General features: G+C 55.0%; 1 long non-coding RNA gene across 1 annotated transcript; it reads right to left on the bottom strand.

The window, feature by feature from the left end:
- Positions 1–11,115: 11,115 nt before the first annotated feature.
- On the bottom strand, positions 11,116–15,081 carry LOC118669492. Its single transcript, XR_004971986.1, has 3 exons — positions 14,778–15,081; positions 12,869–12,947; positions 11,116–11,668 (listed from the first exon to the last, which is right to left on the bottom strand). It is a non-coding gene; the product is annotated as an uncharacterized LOC118669492 (long non-coding RNA).
- Positions 15,082–22,227: the final 7,146 nt, after the last annotated feature.

Below are 22,227 nucleotides of genomic sequence, written 5' to 3'. Positions count from 1 at the left end.
CAGCCCGCTCCACACACTCCGCACCTCAGAATTTGACTTCAGCACTGCGCCTCCTCTGAGTGTCCGTATGCGTTTCTCTTTCCTCCTAGTTGTAGGACTTCCACTCAGCTGGCGTTCCTGTGGTTCTGGGTGATGTCCCTTCCGTTTTTTGGTTTCACTTTTGAAGTAGTTGTTCAAAGCAGCAAACTCCGGCGTTAACCTATGCCGCCATCTTGGTTCTCTCTATATATTTTTTTAAAAAGTAGAATTAGTGCTGCCATGAACAGGAACGCTAAGCAAAGTCATCAGCTGGGTGTGAAGTGGGGAGGGGACGTGGAAGATGTACGGAGAGAGAAGATATATAATAATCACTTTAGAAAGAGAATAAAAACTGACTAGGGAAACACTTCGGGATTGCCAGGTTGTGTTGCATGATCATTTGAGGTTTGTGGTCATGAATTTAAAATGAAAATTGCCTCCAGGAATCTTGTGTGTGTGTTTACGTGCTTGGTACCTATCATCCTTTACGTACCATTTAGCACTTGCTTTGGCTGCTCCCGATGTGTGTACGCGCAGTATCCCATAGGATTGAGGCCCGGGGCTTAGGTGACCATTCCTCCAGTGGCGGGCAGCTAGTCATTTCCAATTTTTCACTAGGATAAGGGAAGCTGCAGTGAGGACTCTTTCCCTGCTGCCTCGGGCACAGAAAACTCTTTCTCCAGGGATGTAGCAAGAAGCAGATTTTCTGGGTCATAAGGTAAATGTATTTTAAAGTTCAATAGATTCTTCAAGTGCTCTCCAAAGTGACTCTACCAATTTACACTCACCCCAACAGAATATGAGAATGCCCCATAGCTTCACCAGCCCTAGGTTCATCCGACTTCCTATTTTGCTTGTCTGAGGGAATCAAAAGGGGTCTTCTCCTTGTTTTAATTTATATTCCCTTTATTATAGAGACCTACATCTTTTCATAGGTGTCTTGCCCACTTGGATTTCTCTCTCCTCTTGTGTCATGTCCTTGCATATTCTTTGCCCTGCTTTCTTTTGCATTGTTTACTTTTTCATATTGATTTATAACAGATACTTATATATTTGGAATATTAATTATCTGTATATTGTAACTGTTGCAAATATTTTCCTTAACTGGTTGCTAGATTTCAATGTTGTTTAATGGTGTCTTTTGATGTGATTGACTTTATTGGTATTCTTTAATTGCTTTTGTGTTATGTCTTATTTCATAAGCTTTCCCTGCCACAAATCCATAAAAATAAGATATTTTCTTGTAATCCTTTTGTGGTTGTTTTGATTACACTTTTTATTCTGAGGTGATTGTAGATTCACATGTAGGTGAACAAAATAATACAGAGAGATCTTGTGTACCCTTTGCCCGCTTTCCCCCAGTGGTGACATCTGGCAAAATTATAGTGCAAATGTCTCAACCAGGTTACTGGCATGGATACAATCCAGATGTAGAGCAATTCCTTCACCTCAAAGAGCCCCTTGTTGCCTCTTTACAGCTATATCCACTTGTCTATGCCCTAGTCCCCACCCTCTACCACCCCATCCTTAACTCTGGCAACTACTGATGTGTCTCCATTTCTATAATAATGGAATCATACACTGTGTAAGCTTTTTGGATTGACTTTCTTCATTCAGCATGAGGCCCTGGACATTTAAGTTGATTCGTGTAACAATAGTTTGTTCCTTTTTTAAAAAAACAGTATATTTTATTGGGTTGATTTTTTTTACAGAGAGGAAGGGATAGGAATAGAGAGTTAGAAACATCAACCAGCTGCCTCCTGCACACTCCCCACTGGGTATGTGTCCGCAACCAAGGCATATGCCCTTGACTGGAATCGAACCTGGGACCCTTGAGTCCGCAGGCCGACGCTCTATCCACTGAGCCAAACCGGTCAGGGCAGTTTGTTCCTTTTTCTGCTGAGAAGTATTCCCTGGTATGGGTACAGCCCACTTTGTTTGACCATTCCTCTGTTGAAGGACGTTTGGGTTTCTTCCAGTTTGGGGCTATTACACATAAAGTTGTTATGAACGTTTGTGTACGGATTATTCAAAAGCACAATTGTAAGGCAGAATGATTAGGTGCATGTTAAGGTTTTTGAGAAACTGCCTTTCCCCCCAGTGACTGTACCATTTTACATTTCCACCTGCAGAGTATAAGTGACCCAGTTCCTCACACGCTGGGAGCAGCGGATGCCGTCCTTATTATCATTTTAGCCATTGTCATAGGTATGCAGCGGCGTCTCCCGTGGTTTTAGCCGGCATTTCCCCAATGGCTAAAGATGTTGACCATCTTGCCACACGCTTATTTACCACAGACGTAAATTTCCTCTTCAGGAAAATGTCTGTTCGTGTCTTTTGTCCATTTTCAAATGCACTTGTTTTGGGTTTTTTAGTGTTCAGTCTGGAGGGGTCTCTCTACATTCTAGGATGCTAGCCCTCTGTGAGATAAGTGTTCTACAAATCCTTTCTCCTCGCCTTTAGCACATCTTCTCCTCTCTTTACTGGGTCTTTCACAAAAAGTTTCTGCCTGGCCAGTGTGGCTCAGTTGTTGAGTGTCAACCTACGAAACAGGAGGTCACGGTTCAATTCCCACCTGGGTTGTGGGCTCAATCCCTAGTGTGGGGCTTGCAGGAGGCAGCTGATCAATGATTCTCTCTCATCATTGATGTTTCTCTCTCTCTCTCTCTCTCTCTCTCTCTCTCTCTCTCTCTCTCCCCTTTCCCCTCTGAAATCAATAAAAATATATATATTTTAAAAAAGCAAACATTTCCAATTTGGAAGAAGCCCAATCGTGCTTTTGGCGTCAAGGCTAAAACATCTGCTTAGCCCAAGGTCTCAAAGACTCTGCCCATGTGTGTTTTTCTAAACGTTTTCAAGTGCTATGTTTCACATTTAGGTTTGCGTTCCATTCTGAGTTACTTTTTGTGTAAGGTGTGGGGTCCAGGTGCAGATTCATTTTTTGGCAGATGGATGTCCAATTGTTCCAGCGCCATTCATCCCGAAGGCGCTCCCTCCTGCCCTGAGTTGCTTCTGCACCTTTGTCAAGTCCATTGGGCATATTTGTGTGGGTCCATTGCTGGGTTTCCTTCCTGTTCCATGGATCTATGTGTCTGTCCCTCTGCCAACACCACGCAGCCTTAGTTACTGTCACTGTATAATGTCCGGGAAGTTGGGTAGATTAATTCTCACTTAATGTTTCTTTTATAGAATTATTTTAGCTATACTAGTTTCATTACATTTTCACATACAAATTAGAATAAGTTTTCTATATCTATGAAAAAATTATTTCACAAGCTTTTTTATTACAGAACTATAAAAACAATCTGTTTTCTAATTCTTTTGTATGTTTAAAAATATTTTGCTCCTTAAGTAACCTACAGTTTTGTATTATGAATGGTGCAAAGTAGGGATCAAGCTTGATTTTCAGTTTCTGCAGTCATTTCTCCCGACATTTTAAAGTGAATGCTTTTTCACTTATTTGAAATACCAGTTTTATTGTGCTCTAACGTCCCATACATCTGAGGTCTGTTTCTGCACTCACTGCTCAGTTCCACTGCTCTGTTTGTCTATTCAGCTGGTGTTGGGGGTTTTTATTCTTTTCTCGTTTTATTTACCTTTATTTATTCCAATGCGTATTTATGCCAGCAGCACTTTTTTCCTATGTTGTTTTTAATTTCTATAGCCTTAACGATATTTTCTGTATCTGGCAGGATATAAGTTTCCCTTCATTGTTCTTTTTCAAAACGGTCTTTTCTTATGCATTTTCCTCGTGTGAATATCAATCATCGCCATGTCCATTTTAATTAGAAATCCCAGGGAGGTGGTCATGGGGATTGTACTGAATTTATAAGTAACTTCCACAATGGATCTCTTCGTAGCATTGTTCTCTCAATACAGTCTATATCCCCCTTTATTGGGTCTTCTTTTGTGTTTGTTATTAAGTTTTACGGTTTTCTTCACATAAGTCTCTGACATTCTTTTGGGGGCTCGGTCTTAAGTATTTTGTGAGTTTTCATTGTGTTGTGAAGAGGATGGTTTTCACATACATTTTCCGATGGGTCGCTATCATGTAGGAACATGGCCTTTTGGCATGGGTGTTCCCATAGGATACTCTGCAGGCCCTGCTTCTCCAGCTCCCACTGGCCGTGATGTGGGAGGGGCCCGCACGGCTGGGAGAGGGGCTGGCTGGGCAGCACATTGCAGACAGAAAGGATCTTATGAACGCACGGGAGTCTGCTGTTACTTTAAAGGCTTACCGCAGGGACCCGGGCCCATAAACACTCAGACGAAGAGGTTTTATGAGTGTTGGGGCTGAACCCACCCCTCCCTCTCTCCCACCCCTCCCCCTGCCTGCACTGAGCCAGGCCAGGGAACCTGTTCTGTCCACGGCAGGGGTCTCTGGGTGTGTCACTTCCCCTTTCCCCACCCTCTCTGGCCATGCTGAGCAGGATCCTCACATACACACACACACACACACACACACACACACACTCTGGGTCAACTCCAGCAAAGCATGCCTCATCACTTCTCGTTGCTGACTCAGCTCTTTGGGGAGGAGGCGGAGGATCTTCAAACCAAGTGGCAAGCAATCACCCACATCTCTGGGATGACAGAGCAGCTCAATGGTCATTCCCAGAAACACACCCCGCAGCTCCAGGCAGGACGTGTGGGGGTGCACAGGCCTGCTCCCTGCTCCCTGCTCCCCGCCCCTCTCCTGCAGCAGCTCTGCCCTCGGCAGGCCACCCCTCAACTTCCCAGACCCCCGGGGGCTGCCGGTTACACTGCCTGCGAGCTGGGTTTAGAGGAGTCACTCCAGGCAGCAGGAGACAACCAGTCTCTGGGGGGGGGGGGCGGGGGAAGGGGAGTGGTCCTGCCTGGGAAATGGCGGCTGTGATTCAGACCAGGGAGAAGGAGATTCATGGCCCAGTGTGGCTTCTGTTTGTCCCATGTTGTTGTCTAGCCCCATTACTCACCCCGCAGGCCAGGGTGACACAGCCAGTCTAGTGCTTACTCACACACCGCCTATCCCCTCTGGGTCTGGGGTGTGGTGGTGTGTCCTTCCCAGACAGATGGGGAGCCCCCAGGGGAGACAGAGCCGCATCCTCTGTGGCCCCAGGGGATACAGCAAGGGCCTAGTGATAGCTGCCTGCCCTGTTCAGAGCTGCTGTCTCCAGCACATCCGTTCCAACAGGGTGCATGTGTGTGTGTGTGTGTCGGGGGGGAGGGGGGGCGTGCAATGCCCACACCCCAGCCTTGTGATGGTTGCACACGTTCCAAGCTGTCCACCAGCCCATGCAGAGAGCCCTGAAACTGGCCGCTACTTCAGGGTCCTGTCCACCAGCCACAAGAAGGAGGGGGGAGGAGTTCTGCTGTGGTACCTCCATTCCTCTCCCCCCCCCCTTCTGCTGGTCAAGCCCCTCCTGCTCAGGCCCCCTGCTTCTGCCCCCTCTCTCTTCTGGCCACGGTCCTGTCCCTCTGGTGGGACACCGATGCTCGGTCCCCCGGGCCCTGGCGTGTGTCAGTGGTTCTTCTCTACCTGCTCTCAGTCTGCATGTGCTCAGAGGGAGGGAGGCGGACTTCCGCTCCCACAGATGTGGGTCCCCAAGATGAACCATTGACTCCCTTTGCCATGACGGGCCACCTGGCAGCGTGGACCCACTGTGGGGATCACTCAGAGCCTCCATCTCTCTTCACCTTGAGTCCAGTGCCCCATGAATCCCCTGGGCATTGGTACTGCCAGGGGCTCAGAGGTTTGCCAGGCCCCAGAGGTGGGATGTGGGCGATGTGGAAAGAAAGGAAAAACCCAACGCTTCCCCACGGGGACTCGTGGGCCCGGTGGGCACCCCCAGCCTGCCCAGCATCTCGCCTGGCCTTCTGAGTCTGAGCACGAGTTCCGTGTCCCAAAGAAGGGCGAGGCTCTGGAGGATTGTCCCCAGCCCTTCAGAGCAGGCGGTACCAGTGTGGGACTGAGAATGCCCCTCCCAGGCGACGATGCTCCGCCCACACCCACACCTCCTCCCTGAAAGCTCTGGGGACAGATGTTCCAGGCACAGGTGGGCCAGGAGCAGCAGGCCCAGAGCAACAGGAGAGCCCCCCACCCCCACCGTCCAGCCCAGGCCCCCGGGGCCCTGGCTCACTGTTTCTGGGCACAGCCGTGTGAAGAAGGGCCCTGGGACGGCCGTCAGACCCAGAAGGAACACCAGGTTCAACCAATCAACTTGTACTTTGGCTGCACCAGCTGCGGATCACACCCCATTCCCATAGACGTGGTCCCTATCCCAGCAGCACCGGGCTTCCGGCCCTTTCTGCACAGGGTGGGCCTTGAGGCTGGACACTGAGGCACGGCCATGACACACAGCACAAGGCCTACCTGCCTTCCCATCAGGGTCGCTCCACGACATCAGGGCCAAGACGTCTTCCTGAGCCGGGGCTGGAGGATGAAGGAAGACGTGTGGGTGTTAGTGAGGCCACAAGGGCGGACCCAGCAGCTGGGCTCCTCCACCAGCCAGCCCGGGGCTGACCGGCTGCTTCTATGTTGGTGGTTAACGTTGTATAGAGATCCCTCCTGCAGCAAGTGAAACCCATCTGCTCGGGCAGACACCCAGGCCCAGGGCAGGCAGCCCAAGGCTCCAGGCTCCAGCGGGCAGGCCTTCCTGCCGTAAAGCTCTGTGTCTGATGGGAAATTGGTGGGGAAGGGGGAGGGGGAGGCGGTCCTTCCTTTCTGGTCTAGGAGCCTCTGGCGACTCAGCCTTTTCTTCAGTAGCGTTTTCACGTGGATCCTGAGTTCTGGGTCTGGGCAAACCCCCTCTGGGAAAGCAGCGTCAGAGCTGATATCAGACGGGGCTTATACCCCAGCCAGACAGGAAGACAGGGAACCTCACGGCCAGCAGAGAGGGAGACGGAGACAGAGATGGGGTGGGCATGCAGGGGGCTAGCACAGCAGGCAGCTGGGGTCCTGGGAGTGGGCGGGGAGGTGACGGGAGCACAACCATGGGATCCCCATCCCACAGGACTGGTGGGGCTGGGCAGGTTACTGCCAGGGGATCGGTCGTGGACTATGGGGCACGAAGCAGGACAGGGACCTCCAAACAGGCCTGAGGTGAGAATGCTGCTTCTCTCGTCTCCGTCCCCATGGGAAGGGGGGGAGTGGCTCCCAGCCAGGTCCTCCAGCCTCCAGCACAGCAAGCTTGGGTGGGGCCACTTCACCTCCTGGCCACCTTCCCCCTGTGCTGGGCTCCTCCGGAGGTGCTCAGAGGCCTTCTACGGACACACCTGCCGGGAACCTATCTCACACCAGAGCACACGTTAAGCTCTGATGTTAAAACAAATGCAATGCAGGCCCTTCCCTGAAGGACTTCCTGGTGGGGAGGGAGCAGGAGCAGCGAATAGATGGCACAATCGTGCAAGGATAATGGGATGCATAGCCGGTCCTGGGGGCACTGAGGGGAGGCCCCCCGAATTGAGGTGGCAGGAGGGCAGACTGTGCATCCTGCAGGGACCACCGCCACCCAGCCCAGCCTCGGCCAACTGCTCCCAGGCCCTCCTGGCGCTCCCACCCTTCTCTAGGGTGGCCAACAGCCAACAGGAAAGAGAGCACCCTCCTTCGGGGTGCTTCCCCCAAGCTTGTTTTGGGCTGAGGACACACACCCCTCTCCAAAGACCCAGCCAATTAGCCAGGCTGGGTGACTAACCCTTTGCACCTCAGAAAACCCAGAGTGACTTAGCTAAGTGGCCGGGTTCCCTGTCATGTGACCATCAGTTGCTCACAGGGGCCCAATATTCAGGTCACACATCCATGTTATTGAGTGCCTGCCATGTGGGAGGTCTCGTGCTAGCTGAGGCTCACACTTCCCTGAAGGTAGGCAGGGTGTTGCGTTATCATCTGATGCTGGGTAACTAACCACTTAAAACTTAGTGACTTAAAGCAACAGCCACATTTATTCTGCTCATGATCAGGACTCAGCAGGGCCAGCTGTGTCTGCTTGGCCTCAGCTGGGGCAGCTCAAAGGCTCGGAGCAATCAGCAGTCATCTGAAGGTGCTCACTCACGTGCCTGACTCCCAGCTGGGAAGAGCCAACAGCTGGGGGCAGGATCAGCGGGTCTCCTGGAACACCTGCCCCTCCAGCACCACAGCTTCTGAGTGGCCAGGCGGACATCTGGCCCCAGGGCCCCTGGGCATGTGCCCGGGCGAGAGGAAGCCAGACAAATGCTGTATCCCCTTTCCCAACGTGGACGCTGGGGTCACGCAGCAACATTGCTGCCTCCGCTAATTACAAGCATCTCATCAAAGCTGGCCCATGTAAGGAGAGCACAACGAGGCTCCACCTTTCGTGAGGAAGCGTGTCAAAGAGTGTGCGAACGGGAGTGTGACCTTGCGATAAACTCACCACACAAGACAAAGGTCGTCGCCCCGTGTTGCACGGGGCCGGAATGAAGTGGCTTGTCAATCACTCAGAACCAGGTAAGTATTCGTGGCCACGTCTTCCGGCTCTGAGCCCAGGCCCTCCTCCAACCCACCACCTGGCTCGGTGACAAAGGGCTCAGAGTCCCTCGGAGCATCTGATAAACTTTATAGTCAGTTTTCCCAGGAGGAAAAAAAAAGCAGACATAAAAGTGTGACTGTAAATTTGTTGGGGGCACTTTCTGTTTCTGGCCCAGGATGTAAGAAGCCACAAGTCGCCACTTCGTCCTAACAAGCAAAAAGCTGGACAAATAGAAAAATCAACAACTTTTCTCGGATTGGTCAGTGAGGTGGGGTCACCGCGCAAACCCCTGCCCGCACCCCCAGTGAGAGAGGCCACCAGGTGAAGACGGAGAATAACCTCGGCGGCCGGAGCAGAGCCCCAGCAGCACAAACCTGGGGGGAGCCAGGGCTGGAACTGTAATGGACGAGTTGCTGGAGGCTCTGTGAGGACCAGGCTGAGGGAGAAAAACTCCCAGGGGGCGGGGGACCCAGTCACCGGGGGTCCCCACACTTTTGTGCATTTTTCCTCTAAGAGCTCACCAGGTTCCCAGAGTAAAAACAGTGGGGCCTTGACTTATGAGTTTAATTCATTCCGAGACCGAGTTCGTTAAGGAGCTTGTTAACTCAAATTACTCTATCAACTCAATGCAAAAAATCGGCAGAGAGACAGCTGGTATCTCAAAAAACTCGTTAGTTGGGACACTCGACACTCGTAAGTCAAGGCCCCATTGTAGTAGAGGAAAATCCCTCGTGCTTCTGGCAGGGAGGGGAAAGGAACCATTTCAAAGACCCAGAGTCCACTGTCCTTACCAAGGCCTGCTCTCGGGAACGGGTTAACCAGGGCTCCCTGAGCTGGGAGAATGCAAGCAGCCCACTCCAGCCTGCGCTAGCCATCCTGTCCCACCAAAGGGGGGGAAATGCCGGCAAGCACGTGTGACGTTCACAGTCCAGAGGTACAGCTCACAGAAAGAGGAGACCTGCCCAGCTGGTGCGGCTCAGTGGTTGAGCGCTGACCTATGACCCAGGAGGTCAGGGTTTGATTCCTAGTCAGGGCACATGCCCCGGTTGTGGGCTTGATCCCCAGCAGGAAACATTTTACACTTTAACCAAATGTCTGTGAAGCGTTTTCCCATGCCTCATCTCATTTGATCCTCACAGAAGTCCTGGAGTAGGTAGATAGAAGACTCGGCGGAATCCTATTTTCTTTTCATTAGCCGGAAAACGGAGATTTAGAAAGCTTAGAAACTTGACCCAACTGACTGAAAAGAAGAAATGGTGGACCTTGAAAATGACTTCAGGTTTTCTCACTGAGCAGAATATAGTCAAACACTCCTGCAGTTAAATATTTTACCCTTTGTTCTCCCTGTGTGATCTACGATAATAATCAGCTTTGTGTTGATATTTACTGCTGTATTGCTGACAATTACTTGAAAGAGAAGTTGGGGTGCTTCACTGGGCTTGAAAAAGTTTAGCTAAATCAGAAAGCAGGTCTAATTAAGCATGTATAAAAGGCTAAGTTGACTCGCACATGCCCGATACATATAAAGCTCTCGCTGGCGCCAATCACACACATGTGTTTCGATTTGTCATTGTCAATCGTGAATTTGGTTGACACTTGTATCATAGAGAAAGGGCGACTGGCGATATTAAAATATTTCATCTTATTAATTTCCTTTCGATGTGCATGAATTCGTGCACCAAGCCACTAGTCTTGATATGAACAACTTTATGAGAGACTTCACATTACTAGCTTACTTCCCGTAAGGCTCAGCTGATGAAAGGTGATACAGATTAGAAAGAGAAAGGACCTTCCAATGATGGGGGGCACAATCCAGTGGGGTCTGAAGGCAAGGCTGCCCTGGGCCGGTGCCTTAAGTGTTTTGTTGCTTTGGAATGCAAGATAGCAGAAGTGGAAGGAAGGAGCAGGTGACACGGGTGCCAGCAGGTGTGGCTCATTCTTGAACACACCTGCACACACCTTCGACATAGGGGGTGAGGATGACCCTGAATGGCACTGACGTCCTACAGTGGTGTGGCAGGGGGTGGCAAGTGGTCACGCCCACATGGCCTTGTGTGTGCCCAGTGAGGTGGGAGCTGAGAACTCTCGTCTCACTGGGGACATTGGCTGGACTTTTATTAATTTAACATTAATATGTTTTATATGTTTTTACAGAGACAGAAACATCAGTGAGAGAGAATCATTGATCGGCTGCCTCCTGCATGCCCCACACTGGGGATTGAGCCCACAACCTGGGCATGGGCCCTGACTGGGAATGGAACGCTGACCTCCTGGTTCTTAGGTCAACACTCAGTCACTGAGCCACACCAGCTGGGTAGCTGAAGTGTTAATAGAGAGATATGCAAAGCTCAGGAGCCCTGAGAGCAGGTTTGAGCATTGGGAGCCCACCCATGCATCCCTGTGCACCTGCCTTCCGAGTGTTTGTGGCCCTGGGTTCTCCCTTGGGGTTCCGGGAGAGCCGGGGCATCTCAGCCGAACACTGCTTCTAAGAAGAGCCAGAGAAAAGCTGACCACACCTTCCTCATGATACCCAAGAATTGGTGCCAAAGCACCGAGACACTGTGCCAGGCAAGCTCATGTCTCACCACCTTGCCGGAAGCAGCAGGACCCTGGCTCTGCCTCACTCCTGCTTTCTGGTCTCTTGTGAATGCGATTACTAGGCAGAATGGAATTCACCCCAGAGCTCTAGCTGCAAGGGAGTCTGTAATGGAGGTTCTACATTTCTCACCTCTAGTCACGGGGAAGGCGCATTAGAAAGAGGAAATGGATGCTCCTGGTCTTATCAAACTGTCAGCAGATGTGACACGTTAAGTCTGCATTTTACAGGTGGTGACACTGGGGTGTAGAGAGAGAAGCGTGTGAAACAGAGTCACCTCCCAGCACCTAGCCAAGCCAGGACTTAAGCAGTGGGGTGTCAGCAAATGTTTACAAACCAGTTCTCCATGGGCAGTTCCAACATGCATGTTAGTTGGTATTTTTCTTTATGTTCATGAATAAAACAAACGTAAAACAACAAAGACATATGTGAAAACTTTGCTCTTTCTTAAAATGGCCTGAAGGAACTTAAAATTCGGTTCCTTAGTTGCAAATGTTCAATGCACACATCTGGTTGGGGTGATGGTGCTGGATGGAGCAAATACAGAACATTTCCGTCATCACAGATGGTTCCACTGACAGCACTGGGCCTGGAAGGAAGTCAGAGACCATGTGGAAGAGGGGTTCTTGGAGGGGAGAGGCCTTGAAGGACCAACTACCATAAGCAGGGCCCCACCCCAGGCCCACGCCTCCCTCCTTCGCCCGCCCAGCCCCGGCCCCAGGCCTGAACTTGTTCTCAGGCTGCCTGCCCTGACCGGAGGCCTGTCTGCAGCCCTCCCCACCGTCCACCGGTGGAGAATGGAGCTTGTGGGGACTTGCAAGGACCTGACCAGGAGCCAACAGTTGCGGGAGCAGCTGAGCCTCCTCAGGCCACCAGTGACTGCAGCCCAGCAAGGTGGAGCCCACAGGAGCACCACCCACCTGCCTGAACCCCAAAGAGCTTGGAGGACAGAAACCTAAGCTCCGGAAGGGAGCTGGCTGGGGCCGGAAGTGATTCTGTGGCTCCAGGAGGGGCGGGCACCGCGTGTTTGCTTCTCTGAATCTTTGATGCACCTCAGAGACTTTGATGTTGGAGGATGTCCCTGGCCAAGCTGGCCTTGTGCTGTTTGCTCTGGGATTTTGCTTTTATTTATGTGTAAATTCGTGTCATTCCATTGGTTCTGTAAAATGCAAAACAAGTGACCCAGCAGAAAAGAAATGCTCTACAGTGTATAGGGCAGGGGAGGCCAGAGCCTGTGTGTGGCTGGCGGGGTACCGCTGAGAGCAAAGTCCCACGCATCCACCTCACACGTCGAGGATTTGGGGCACAGACACGTTAAAAATCTAGTCTTTACAGAGTCTGTGTCCTTCTCGTGGGCTGGTCCTGCCGACAGAACATAGGCTAATCTTTGGGGCACCAACCTCTGATGCAAGTGCCGGCTGGCATTCCTAGGGACAAAGGAAGGGGATGTCCCCAAGCTTAGTGGAGAGGGTCAAATGACTGCTTTTGTGCCTCCTTGTTATTCAAAACATGTCACTGTTGCAGGATCTGATCTGAAAGTTGCTTGCATTGTACCTTACCTCCTCCTGAAGACTCATAGCCCCACCTAATCCTCGGGGACACCAATGTTTCCCTAACAACCTGATAGTCATTTAAGCGGCCAAGTTGGCTGAGAGCAGGAGAGCATGCTGGTGGTGTATGGGGAGGAAAGACTGGAGAGATCAGACCTTTTTCACTTCCTTCAGGATCTTCAGTGTCTTCCTCATACCTCCTGGCACCACCACCACGAATCACACCTCATCCCACTTACCAGGGTCTCATCTGTGGCTCCTCCCACCTGCATCTGTGGCTTCGACCATGGTCAGGAATGGTCAGTGTGTGTCCAAGGCCTGGCAGTAAACATGCAGAAGGGCTGTGAGTTTGGCCTTTGGGGCTGGAATTTGTCCTGGTGGCCAGGACTGGTTTCCCGCTTCCTCTCATCTGCCTCCAGCTGCAGCCAGGCAGGGACAGGCAGGGACAGGCTGCCTGTGTGTCCCAGAGCGCTAGGGGGCCTGGCAGCTCAGTGCCACACTTCCTGCCCAGAGCGGGACTCCCTGGCCACAGGCCATGGCCATGCATTTGGGGGCAGGGGGCAGAGAACAGCACGAGCGGCTGGGAGGGGGCATTGAAGCAGCCTTATGTTCGGTCACCGGCAGCTCAGGGGAGATGAGCGCATCAGAGCATATTCTAGGAGCCTGTTTGGCTGGTGAGAGGTGGATGGTGGGAGCACTGTGCTTTGGAGTGGGGGGAGGGTGGGCATGCGGGGGCTGGGGGGTGCCAGCACCCAAGGGAGGACCCAGGGGGAGATTTCTAGAGCTGCCGTGTGATGAACTCCACAAACTATACTGCTGCTGCCCTGGTCAGTCCTAAACACCATGCACATGTGGGCACGCGCGCGCACACACACACACACACACACACACACACAGGTCCCTGGGCTGCATGAGTTGGCCTCAAGGCCTTTTCTTTCACAAGGTCTCAGATTACTTGTCCGACATGGATGCTTCCTAGCTGCCAATCCCAGGGTGTGCTGACTCCCATGGGGTCCCCAAAATCCTCCCACCAGCCCCGGGGCCAGCTCCCAGCCTCCCAGGACTCTCCCCAAGGTGCACCTCTGACAGACTGAGGCAGAGGGCAGAGGCCTGCGCCAGGGTTATGCAGTGGGGTCTCTCGCACACCCAGCTGTGGCTGCCTTTGCCTTCATCCCAGCAGGTAACTGCGCCATGGGGGGCTTGGGGTAGGAAGGAAAGGGGTCCCAGCCTCTGGCAATCCTCCAGTTCCTCTTCCCCAAACCACGACAAATAAACATATACTGCAAACACTCCAGTGTGTGCCGTCAAGGCCCTTTTTCCACCAGCTACCACCCAAGCCTGGGCTGTCTAGGGGTCCTGCCCCGCCCCCCCGGATCCCAGCCCACAGTGGCATGTCACGGGTCTTCCTGTCTGCTCCTCCGTCCGGGGTTCTCCGAGCTCTCGGACTGAGTAGGCAGTGATGGCGAACCTATGACACGGGTGTCAGAGGTGACACGCGAACTCATTTTTTTGGTTGATTTTTCTTTGTTAAATGGCATTTAAATATATAAAATAAATATAAAAATTATAAGTCTTTGTTTTACTGTGGTTGCAAAGATCAAAAAATTTCTATATGTGACACGGCACCAGAGTTGAGTTAGGGTTTTTCAAAATGCTGACACGCCGAGCTCAAAAGGTTCGCCATCACTAGAGTAGGGCATTGTTGGTGTCCGTCTCACAGCAGAACTCAGCCCAGCACCCCCAGCCCCAGCCCCATTCCCACCCCCATGCTCCGAGGACGTCAATGAGTGTGGGCAGAGCTTAATTGCCTGACAAGCTCAGATCCGCATCTTTGATCTGCGAAACTGGCAGAGTTGGGTAGTGGAGAGAACTCGGGATTCTGGCGCAGATGGACCTGGGCTTGTCGCTTTCACCGTGTGACCTCGGACAGCTGCCTCCCTCCCCTGAGCCTGGTGTCTCCTGGGAAATGGGACGGTCGCTGTACCTAACCCACAGGGACCGTGTGCGGGCTGATTACACAGCCTGCTCAAGCAGCCCAGCCCAGCGCCCGGTGGCCGCAGGCTTCCTCCAGCTGAGCCCAGTGGAGTGTGGTTTAGTCCTAGTTCTGGGCACCCAGGTTTCTGTATCATTGGCATAGTATGCACTTACGTATATCCTACTCTCCACAACGGTCCTGGGAGGAAAGCACCATCATCATCATCAACACCTTTTCATAGCCCAGGAAACAGACAGAGGTTGTGAGGCTCAGCCAAGATCACACAGCTGGCAAGTGGCAGAGCTGCTGCTCGAACCAAGGCATCTGGGCTGCCTTGAGCTCACGCTAAGAGAGGAAGTGGACAAGGAAACGTTCTTTGATGCAATAAAAAGAGTGTGCCCAGCTGGCGTGGCTCACTGGTTGAGCATTGACCTATGAACCAGGAGGTCACGGTTTTATTCCCAGTCAGGGCACATGCCCAGGTTGCAGGCTCGATCCCCAGTGTGGGGCATGCAGGAGGCAGACGATCAATGATTCTCCCCCATCATTGGTGTTTCTCTCCCTCTCTCCCTTTCCATTCCTCTCTGAAATCAATAAAAATATTTTTTTTTTAATAAAATGTTTGCTAAGCTCCCAGTAAAGAATCGGAAGAGGTGACTTCAGCTGCACCAGAGGGTCTGGGAGCAGCTCCGGCCCCGGGCCTGCTGGGAGCTTTGCTGAGACCTGGCAGAGGTGGCCCTGCCTGTCACGTCTTCCACCGCAGCCCACTCGCCTGGCAGGACATTTGAACAATGATTAACTGCGGCGGACAGGCCGGTGCAGGCTGGGGCGGGCACAGCAGGTGAGCTCACCCCTTGCACAACGGCTGCCACACCCGCCTGCCGGCTCAGGCTCCGGGGCGACTCAGTGGGGCAGGGCCAGGCAGGCTCCCAGCAGCTGGGAAAATGGCCCTGGGAAGGACAGGGACAGCCTGCTGGATGTGAAGGCCTGATCACCACCACGTTCACCCTCCTGACCCCTCCCGGCTCCCCATCTCATGGAGCCTTTTCTGGGGGCTCCTGTGCACCCCGGGCAGGCTCCAGCCTCAGTGCTCAGTGGGATCGGCCTTACTGGAGATTTCTCTCCACCAGTGTCCCCGGAGCCTGCCCTCTGCTTCAGCCACAAAACCACACCCCCAGATGCCACCAGAAGTGGCAGGAGCTGGCCCTTGGGAGCCCCCCAAGCTCCGAGAGCCTGCTTCTCTGCGCCTCTCTCCTGGTCCCTGCCTGTTCCCCGCAGAGGTGCTCCCCGACATGCCAGCCCCCCGTGCCCCTTCCCCCGGAGCACCCCTTCCCCAGGAGCACCCCAGCTGCTGGAGTGGAGGTAGGAGCTCACGTGCGGACTGGGCAGACCTGCCTCCAGACTCGCCCTGGCCCACTCCACCTGCTCCTTGAATGGCGCACTAAAGCCCTTTGTCCTACATAAGCTCTGCGCCCACATCAGGTCTGCTTCAGGCTCGAGTCTGGAGCCCTCTGGGATGTGTGCGTGAGAGGGGGTGCGGGGGAGTGAAAGACAATGGTCTCTGAAGGTGGAGGGGGTGGCGGGTGCCCGAGGCAGAGCCGACCCTCTGCCACCCCACCTCCATCCCTCAATATTCTGCTGGTCTGAGGAGGGGTCTTAGGTCATTTGAGGAGTCAGTCAGCCTAACTGGGCTGTCCCTCCCCTTCCCCAATGGGAGACCCAGCAGGAGGTGCAGGGAGGCGTAGAAGAGTGAGGTCAAGGCATTAACTCCTGTTCCCTCCCTCCTGGCAGCAGGGTGCCCACAAGCTGGCTGCATCCCTTAGGGCAGACTTATAGACTTATGTCTCTAGTTCTAGGCATCTTCCTACCCCTTGCCCAGCCATCACAAGCCCTTCTCAACTTCTCCTAACTTGAGTGCCACCTGGCCGGCTGATTGAGTCAAAGAGCGTGAGACTGGAGAGAGAAACCAGTTAGGAGACCAGTGCTGTAGTCATAGAGAAAGATGAAGAAAGATGACAGCTGGTGACAGGGAAGGGAGAGCTGCAACACAACCGAGGCAGACTCAGAAGCGAACCTGGGGGAATGAGGAGCAGGAGAGGGGACTCTCTGAGGGGATGCATCCTGGCTTGGGTAGCTGGGAGGAGGCAGATAGATGCCCAGGGCAGAGGCAGGTGTTTGGAGTGGAAATGGTGAGTTCAGGTGGTGCCTGTAGGAAGGACACCCAGGTGGCTCAAGGCACAGGTGTACCTGCAGCCTTGGTTTTCTGCCCACCCACCTTCCCCAGATGAGCCTGCAGGTCAGGAACGGCCTGGGAGCCCTGGAAGGTGGTCCCTGCATAAGTGATTGCTGGGCTTTTCCTTCCCTTGCAGATGCTTGGAGAAGGCTCTCAGATGCATGAACTTGGTTGGGGGGAGTGATGGAGGCATGCTGCCCCCACCAAACTTCTGGGAGGACCCTGTCCTCAGAGGGGCTATGGGTTAATAAAGCCAGAGCAGCCAGCCAATGACGTTGACCATGGATGCTTTGGCCCATCAACCAGGGAGGCTGATCATGATAAGGTGTCATTTGGGGGACAGTCACTTTATATCTTCCTTCTAACCACCCATCTCTGTGGCTTGCAGGAGGCAGGGGTCAGAGTCGGGCTTTCCTCCAGATCGGGTCCTGGTGTCAGGGCAAAGCCACACGTGGGGCCGGAGAGGAATAATCCCTCCCCAGGTCTTCATCTCCTTCCGATTACTGCATTGTCCTTCCAAAGAGAAACACTGGATTGAATGTTTCTCAACTGAGCCAGCATTCGGTTTGCCTTCTCCCAGGAAATCAAACGCTCCGGCTTTACCTCCTCACTGCTCTGACCACAGCCGCGCCTTCTCCCCTCTCTCCCCCACGGGCACAGGACAGTTACTCTCATATTCACTGCCCGTGAGGGGCAGGCGTTTGCTCTCCAACTGCCCACAGTGAATTACCACATCTCCTCCTCCTGGGAAGCTGGCCTGCCTTCAAGTCCCCCACCCCACCCCACCCCTCCAGCCCGAGTCCACAGGCCTGGCATTCATTAACGTCTAGCCAAGGCCTGATTCAGCCACTTGCTTCCCAGGCAGCCCAGTAGGCAGACAGCTGATGCTGTAGGCAACTCAGGCCTGACCAACTGGTTGGTCGTATCAGTGGTCACCCAGCCAATAGGAGGAAGGGTGACGCGGGGTCCCATGCGTGTGGGCCGTCTCAGGCGTGCTCAGGACCCTCTGAGGCCCCCAACAAGCCCAGAGTAGGGCCCTGGGCAGTTTCACACATGGGGGCCTTCAGGGCCTGGGGGATCCCAGGTTCTGCTCAGGATCCATTGTCCTAAGTGCCCTGGGGGGTCGAGGGAAGGGGGCACCCAAACCGCCTTCTCCTGGGAAGATCCGCTTTCTGTTGGGATTTCCCTGCTGACATCCTGAGCCTCAGGCCACCAGGCAGCCTCTGTGGCAGCAACTCCCACAGGACTCAGGGAGTTGGGGAGCCTGGACTCCCTGCCCCAGGGTGGGCTCTGCTTAAGAAGAGTGACTCCCAGGGCCATCTGACCATGCCCTGGACGCACTCTCAAAGGTCAGGAGCCCCGGGGGTCATCCGAACAGGAAGTCCTCAGGTCACATCAGATGTTCCAAGTCACAAACCCCCCATTTAGCCCCTTTTCAGGAAGTCATCAGCCTCACTGGCGGGTGGGGGAGGAGCATGGCGTTGTAACTGTCACAGTCTGCTGGCAGCCAGCTGTCCCTCGGCCAGTGCCCCTGGCAAAGGCTCCAGCAGCCGGTTCCCGAAGCAGCCCCCACAGCAGCACAGCGTGGGGACCAGGCCCCGCAGGGGTGGGTACCACTGGCCCTGAAAGCACCAGGGCTCTCCAGGAAAAAGAGAAGGGGTGCCTGGCAACAGAGACACCAACACACTGCCCAGGGGGCCAGGAGGGCTCCTGTGCTCAGGATGGTGAAGGCAGTGAGGGGGCCTCACCCTCTTCTCTCTCTGTGCCCACCCCTGCCTCTCTCTCTCTCTCCCTCCCTCCTTCCCTCCCTCTCCTAAATCCTCTCTTTGTGACCCCAGGCAGTGGCCAGCCCTGAAGATCCCACCAGACAGACAAAATTCTTCTTCGTCTCACAGACGAGAGCTCCTCCATCTAGTCCTACCTCCTCCCACTGCCCAACCCCAGCCCCACTCCCACTTGCCCGAAGAGAATCTGTGGGTCAGAGTGACGGCGGGGAACGAGAGGCCAAGCTGCTTCCACTCACAGCCTCGGCCTCCCCTGGAAGCTCCTGGAAACTCCTGGAAGTTTCTAGAGTCACAGCAGAGCCTCGTGCACTCCAGGATCCAGATCAGTGACCACTTCCTCCGGGAAGCCCCCCTGTGAGTGCTGACTGACAGTCTGAGAATCCCCTGCTGAGAAAGTAATTAGGAAAAGCAGAAGCCGGAATAGCACAAGAATAGCACAAGAATAGCACGCGGGGTGAGGAGGGGCAGGGAGGAGAAGCCACAGGTCGGTCCTGGGGCTCTGGCTCCCCAGGAGGCTGGCTCATTGGTGGCCCCAAATCTGAGGATCCCTCTCCCCAGTGGCCGCCCATGCACACGGGAAGCTGCAGGGAGAGGCAGCGGGGAGAGGGAAGGCCTTGCTAAACAAGACAAAGGGAGTGTCCAGAAGGCCCGAGGGAAGCGGCCCCCACCCCGGAGAGGGGGTGCTGGGTGGGTGGGAGGCACATTCACTATACTCTGCCTAGGGGCACCCGGAGAGCTGACTAACCCTCCCAGGAGGTCACCTCCAAGCAGGGAGTGTGAGCCAGGAATCAGGACTCACCGAGTCCATGCATCACAGTACCCTGGGCCCATCATGCCCTGCAACCGTGGGGCGGGTGGAGCAGGGGCAGGGGGTGGGGGGCGCTGTCTGGCCACTGAGCCAGCTGCTACAGGGAAGCCAGCACCCACATCAGCACCACCCAGAGGCCAGGATCCAGCCCACCCCCACCTGCCACCAACTCACTTCCCCACAGGACCTCAGTTTCCTAATTTCCTTTTTCCTTATATAGCTCTAGGCTTTTCCCATGGGGAATTCTAGGCCAGCCTGACGCCCTCTCTGCCTCCCACAGCCCTCCTGCCCTCACTCCTCCAGGCTTAGAGCCGCTCAGCGCCAAGTGCAGGGAATCTGACGTGGGATTGGGGCTGGAGAAGCCCTAAGCGCAGAGGAGCTATTGCAGAGGGGAGCCCTGGCCGGGTGATCAGTGGGGACCCAGTGGAGGGCCCATTCCTCAGCTCAGCCCCTGTTTGCCACCCTCTCTCCCCTCCCCACTCCGCTGGCCTGGGGAGCCGGGCCCCCTCAGAGCCACTGGGACTCCTGCTGTGGGCTCAGCCCTGCCCCCGGCTTCCCAGGCAGCAGCCCAGCCTCCTCCAGGCCGCACACACCTGGGGCCTGGTCTTAGCAGCTGCCCCTCCTGGGCGCTCTCGCTGCTTGGCGGTCACTGGCCATGCTCCTTTCCCTCCGAGGACCTGACTGCTCTGTGAGTCAGTAATGGGACAAAGGACAGGGTGGCCTCATGTGACGGCTACAGTCACGGAGGGAGGCGCATCTGCTTCTGCTTCTCCAGGGCGTGCTCCTTGTGTGGACAGGAGGTCCGGGTCACGATCCGGGGTCCATGGACCTGCAGGCTAACCAATGGGTGTCTGACAGCCAGCCTCGCCGAGGAGAGGGCACTGGGCTGGGAGCAGGGAGACTGGGAGGTCTTGGTTCCTCCTCTGACTGGCAGATCACTCCTCTGAAATTCAGTGTCAAGGGTGTGGCATCAGAACCCTAAGAATCCCCACAGTGTGTGATTCCCAGAAGCCCTGTACGTGGAGAAGTGCCGAGGGGCTGGCCATGTCCTAAGCAGGGGTGGGGGACGTCCAGCCCGCGGGCCGGGTTGTATAAGGCGCATGAGATCATTTGGTCTGGCCCTGCCCAGGCACTAGGGGCGAGTTAATTAAATGTTTGACGGACCATAGCAGGCTAATTATTGAGTTGATAATTCTGTGTGGCCTGCAAATGACGTTATAAATATCCAAATGGCCCTTGGCAGAGAAAAGGTTCCCCACCCCTGTCCTAAAGGATCCCTTGAGCAGCGTGTTGCAGTTGGGCTGGCTGCCCCGGCTGGCGCAGGGACCCCAAGGTGCCCCGCTGCCCCGGCTGGCGCAGGGACCCCGAGGTGCCCCCCTGTCCCGGCTGGTGCAGGGACCCTGAGCCCTGGGAGGAAGCTTTGAAGCCAAGCAGCTCTGAGTCCGGTTCCTGTGCTGTCTCTCACTGGGACGTTATGTAACTTTCTGGCCTGTTTTACTGATGGGGTGACCTGGGCCCAGGGGGAAGGGATGCACCCACGCTCTGGGCGGAGTCCCTGGGCCTGTGGGCTCTAGCTCAGTGCTCGCCCCTCCTTCCCCAGAGGACTCACCATAACGGGGTGATGGTCAGAGGAGGGCCGGGGTGCTGGGGAGGGTGTGCAGCGTCCAAGGGCTGAGATGAAGGTGGCCAAGTCCCCTACCTAGGGCGTCTGCCTGCACTGGGGACGCCGTGTGCCTGGAGGTGGGGTGGGGGCCGGATGGGACCACTTGGCTCCAGAGGGGACCCCTGGAGGGACAGCTGGCCTTTCATCTCCAGATGCCTAGGCCTCCCTCGGCACATGGAGCCCAGAAGGAGCGTGGGCTTCTCCCCTGGCTGCCTGGCCCCCGCAGAACTGTCAGCAGGAGGCGGGTGGTTAGAGAGGTTCACAGTGGGGTTCACAGTGAGCTCACCTCCCACAGCCCTTGCAGCGTGTGAGGATTCTGCCTCCACGTGCCCGCCCGCCCCTCTCCTGGGCTGTTTACTAATGAGGCTGAAGTGGCCCGTGGATGGGGGAAGGGCAGAGAGGGAGGCCATGGAAACCGGAGTTTGTGCGCCAATGGAGGCCTCTCCTCCGGCTGCCGGAGGGAGTGCTGGGACCCTCGGAGCCCCTGTGCGCTCCGGTCACTGCACAAGGGCTGCATCTGTTTGAAGGAGGGCCTGGAGCCCAGCCACCACCATGCCCACTCCAGGCCTCCAGGCACAAAAGTTCTGATCTGAGAGCCAGGCTGGGCCAGGCCAAGCCCCGGTGGACGCTGGGAGCAGCTGCGTCTCCCCTTTGGGGTCTCAGACCCTCCCTCACCCAGGCATCCTGGAGGGGGATGCAGTAGGAGAGGACTCAGGCTCCGTCCTTCCTGCACACTCACCAATCTATCCACCCACCACCCCACCCCCCCCCCCTCCCCCCCCCCCGGCACACAGAGGACTCGGGGACCTGGAGACCCAGGACCTAACCTAATTATGGCTCTGACATTCCGTGACCTTGACCAGAGCGTTCACAGATTACGCCTCCACCCAATCAGCGCTTTGGCTCGGCGATCACCAAGGGCCACGTCCAGTGATCCCATCGCTGTGTCTCCTTTAGCCCTCTGCCTTCCGCGCCTGTTCTCACCCGGCCCAGGCCCAGGGCCCTGAGTGAAACACGTGGACGAGCTGATGAGCGAGCAAATGCACGGATGGAGGGCAAGGTCCTTCCTTCTCCAGCCTCACTTCCCATCCCCTGGTCCCCCTTCCCCAGCTCCAGCCAGGCGGGGCAGGGCCCA

The sequence above is a fragment of the Myotis myotis genome, unplaced genomic scaffold, assembly GCF_014108235.1.
Source record: "Myotis myotis isolate mMyoMyo1 unplaced genomic scaffold, mMyoMyo1.p scaffold_m19_p_14, whole genome shotgun sequence".
NCBI lineage: Eukaryota > Metazoa > Chordata > Mammalia > Chiroptera > Vespertilionidae > Myotis > Myotis myotis.
The sequence above is the reverse complement of the archived record's forward strand: the minus strand, read 5'-3'. Positions and strand labels throughout refer to the sequence as shown.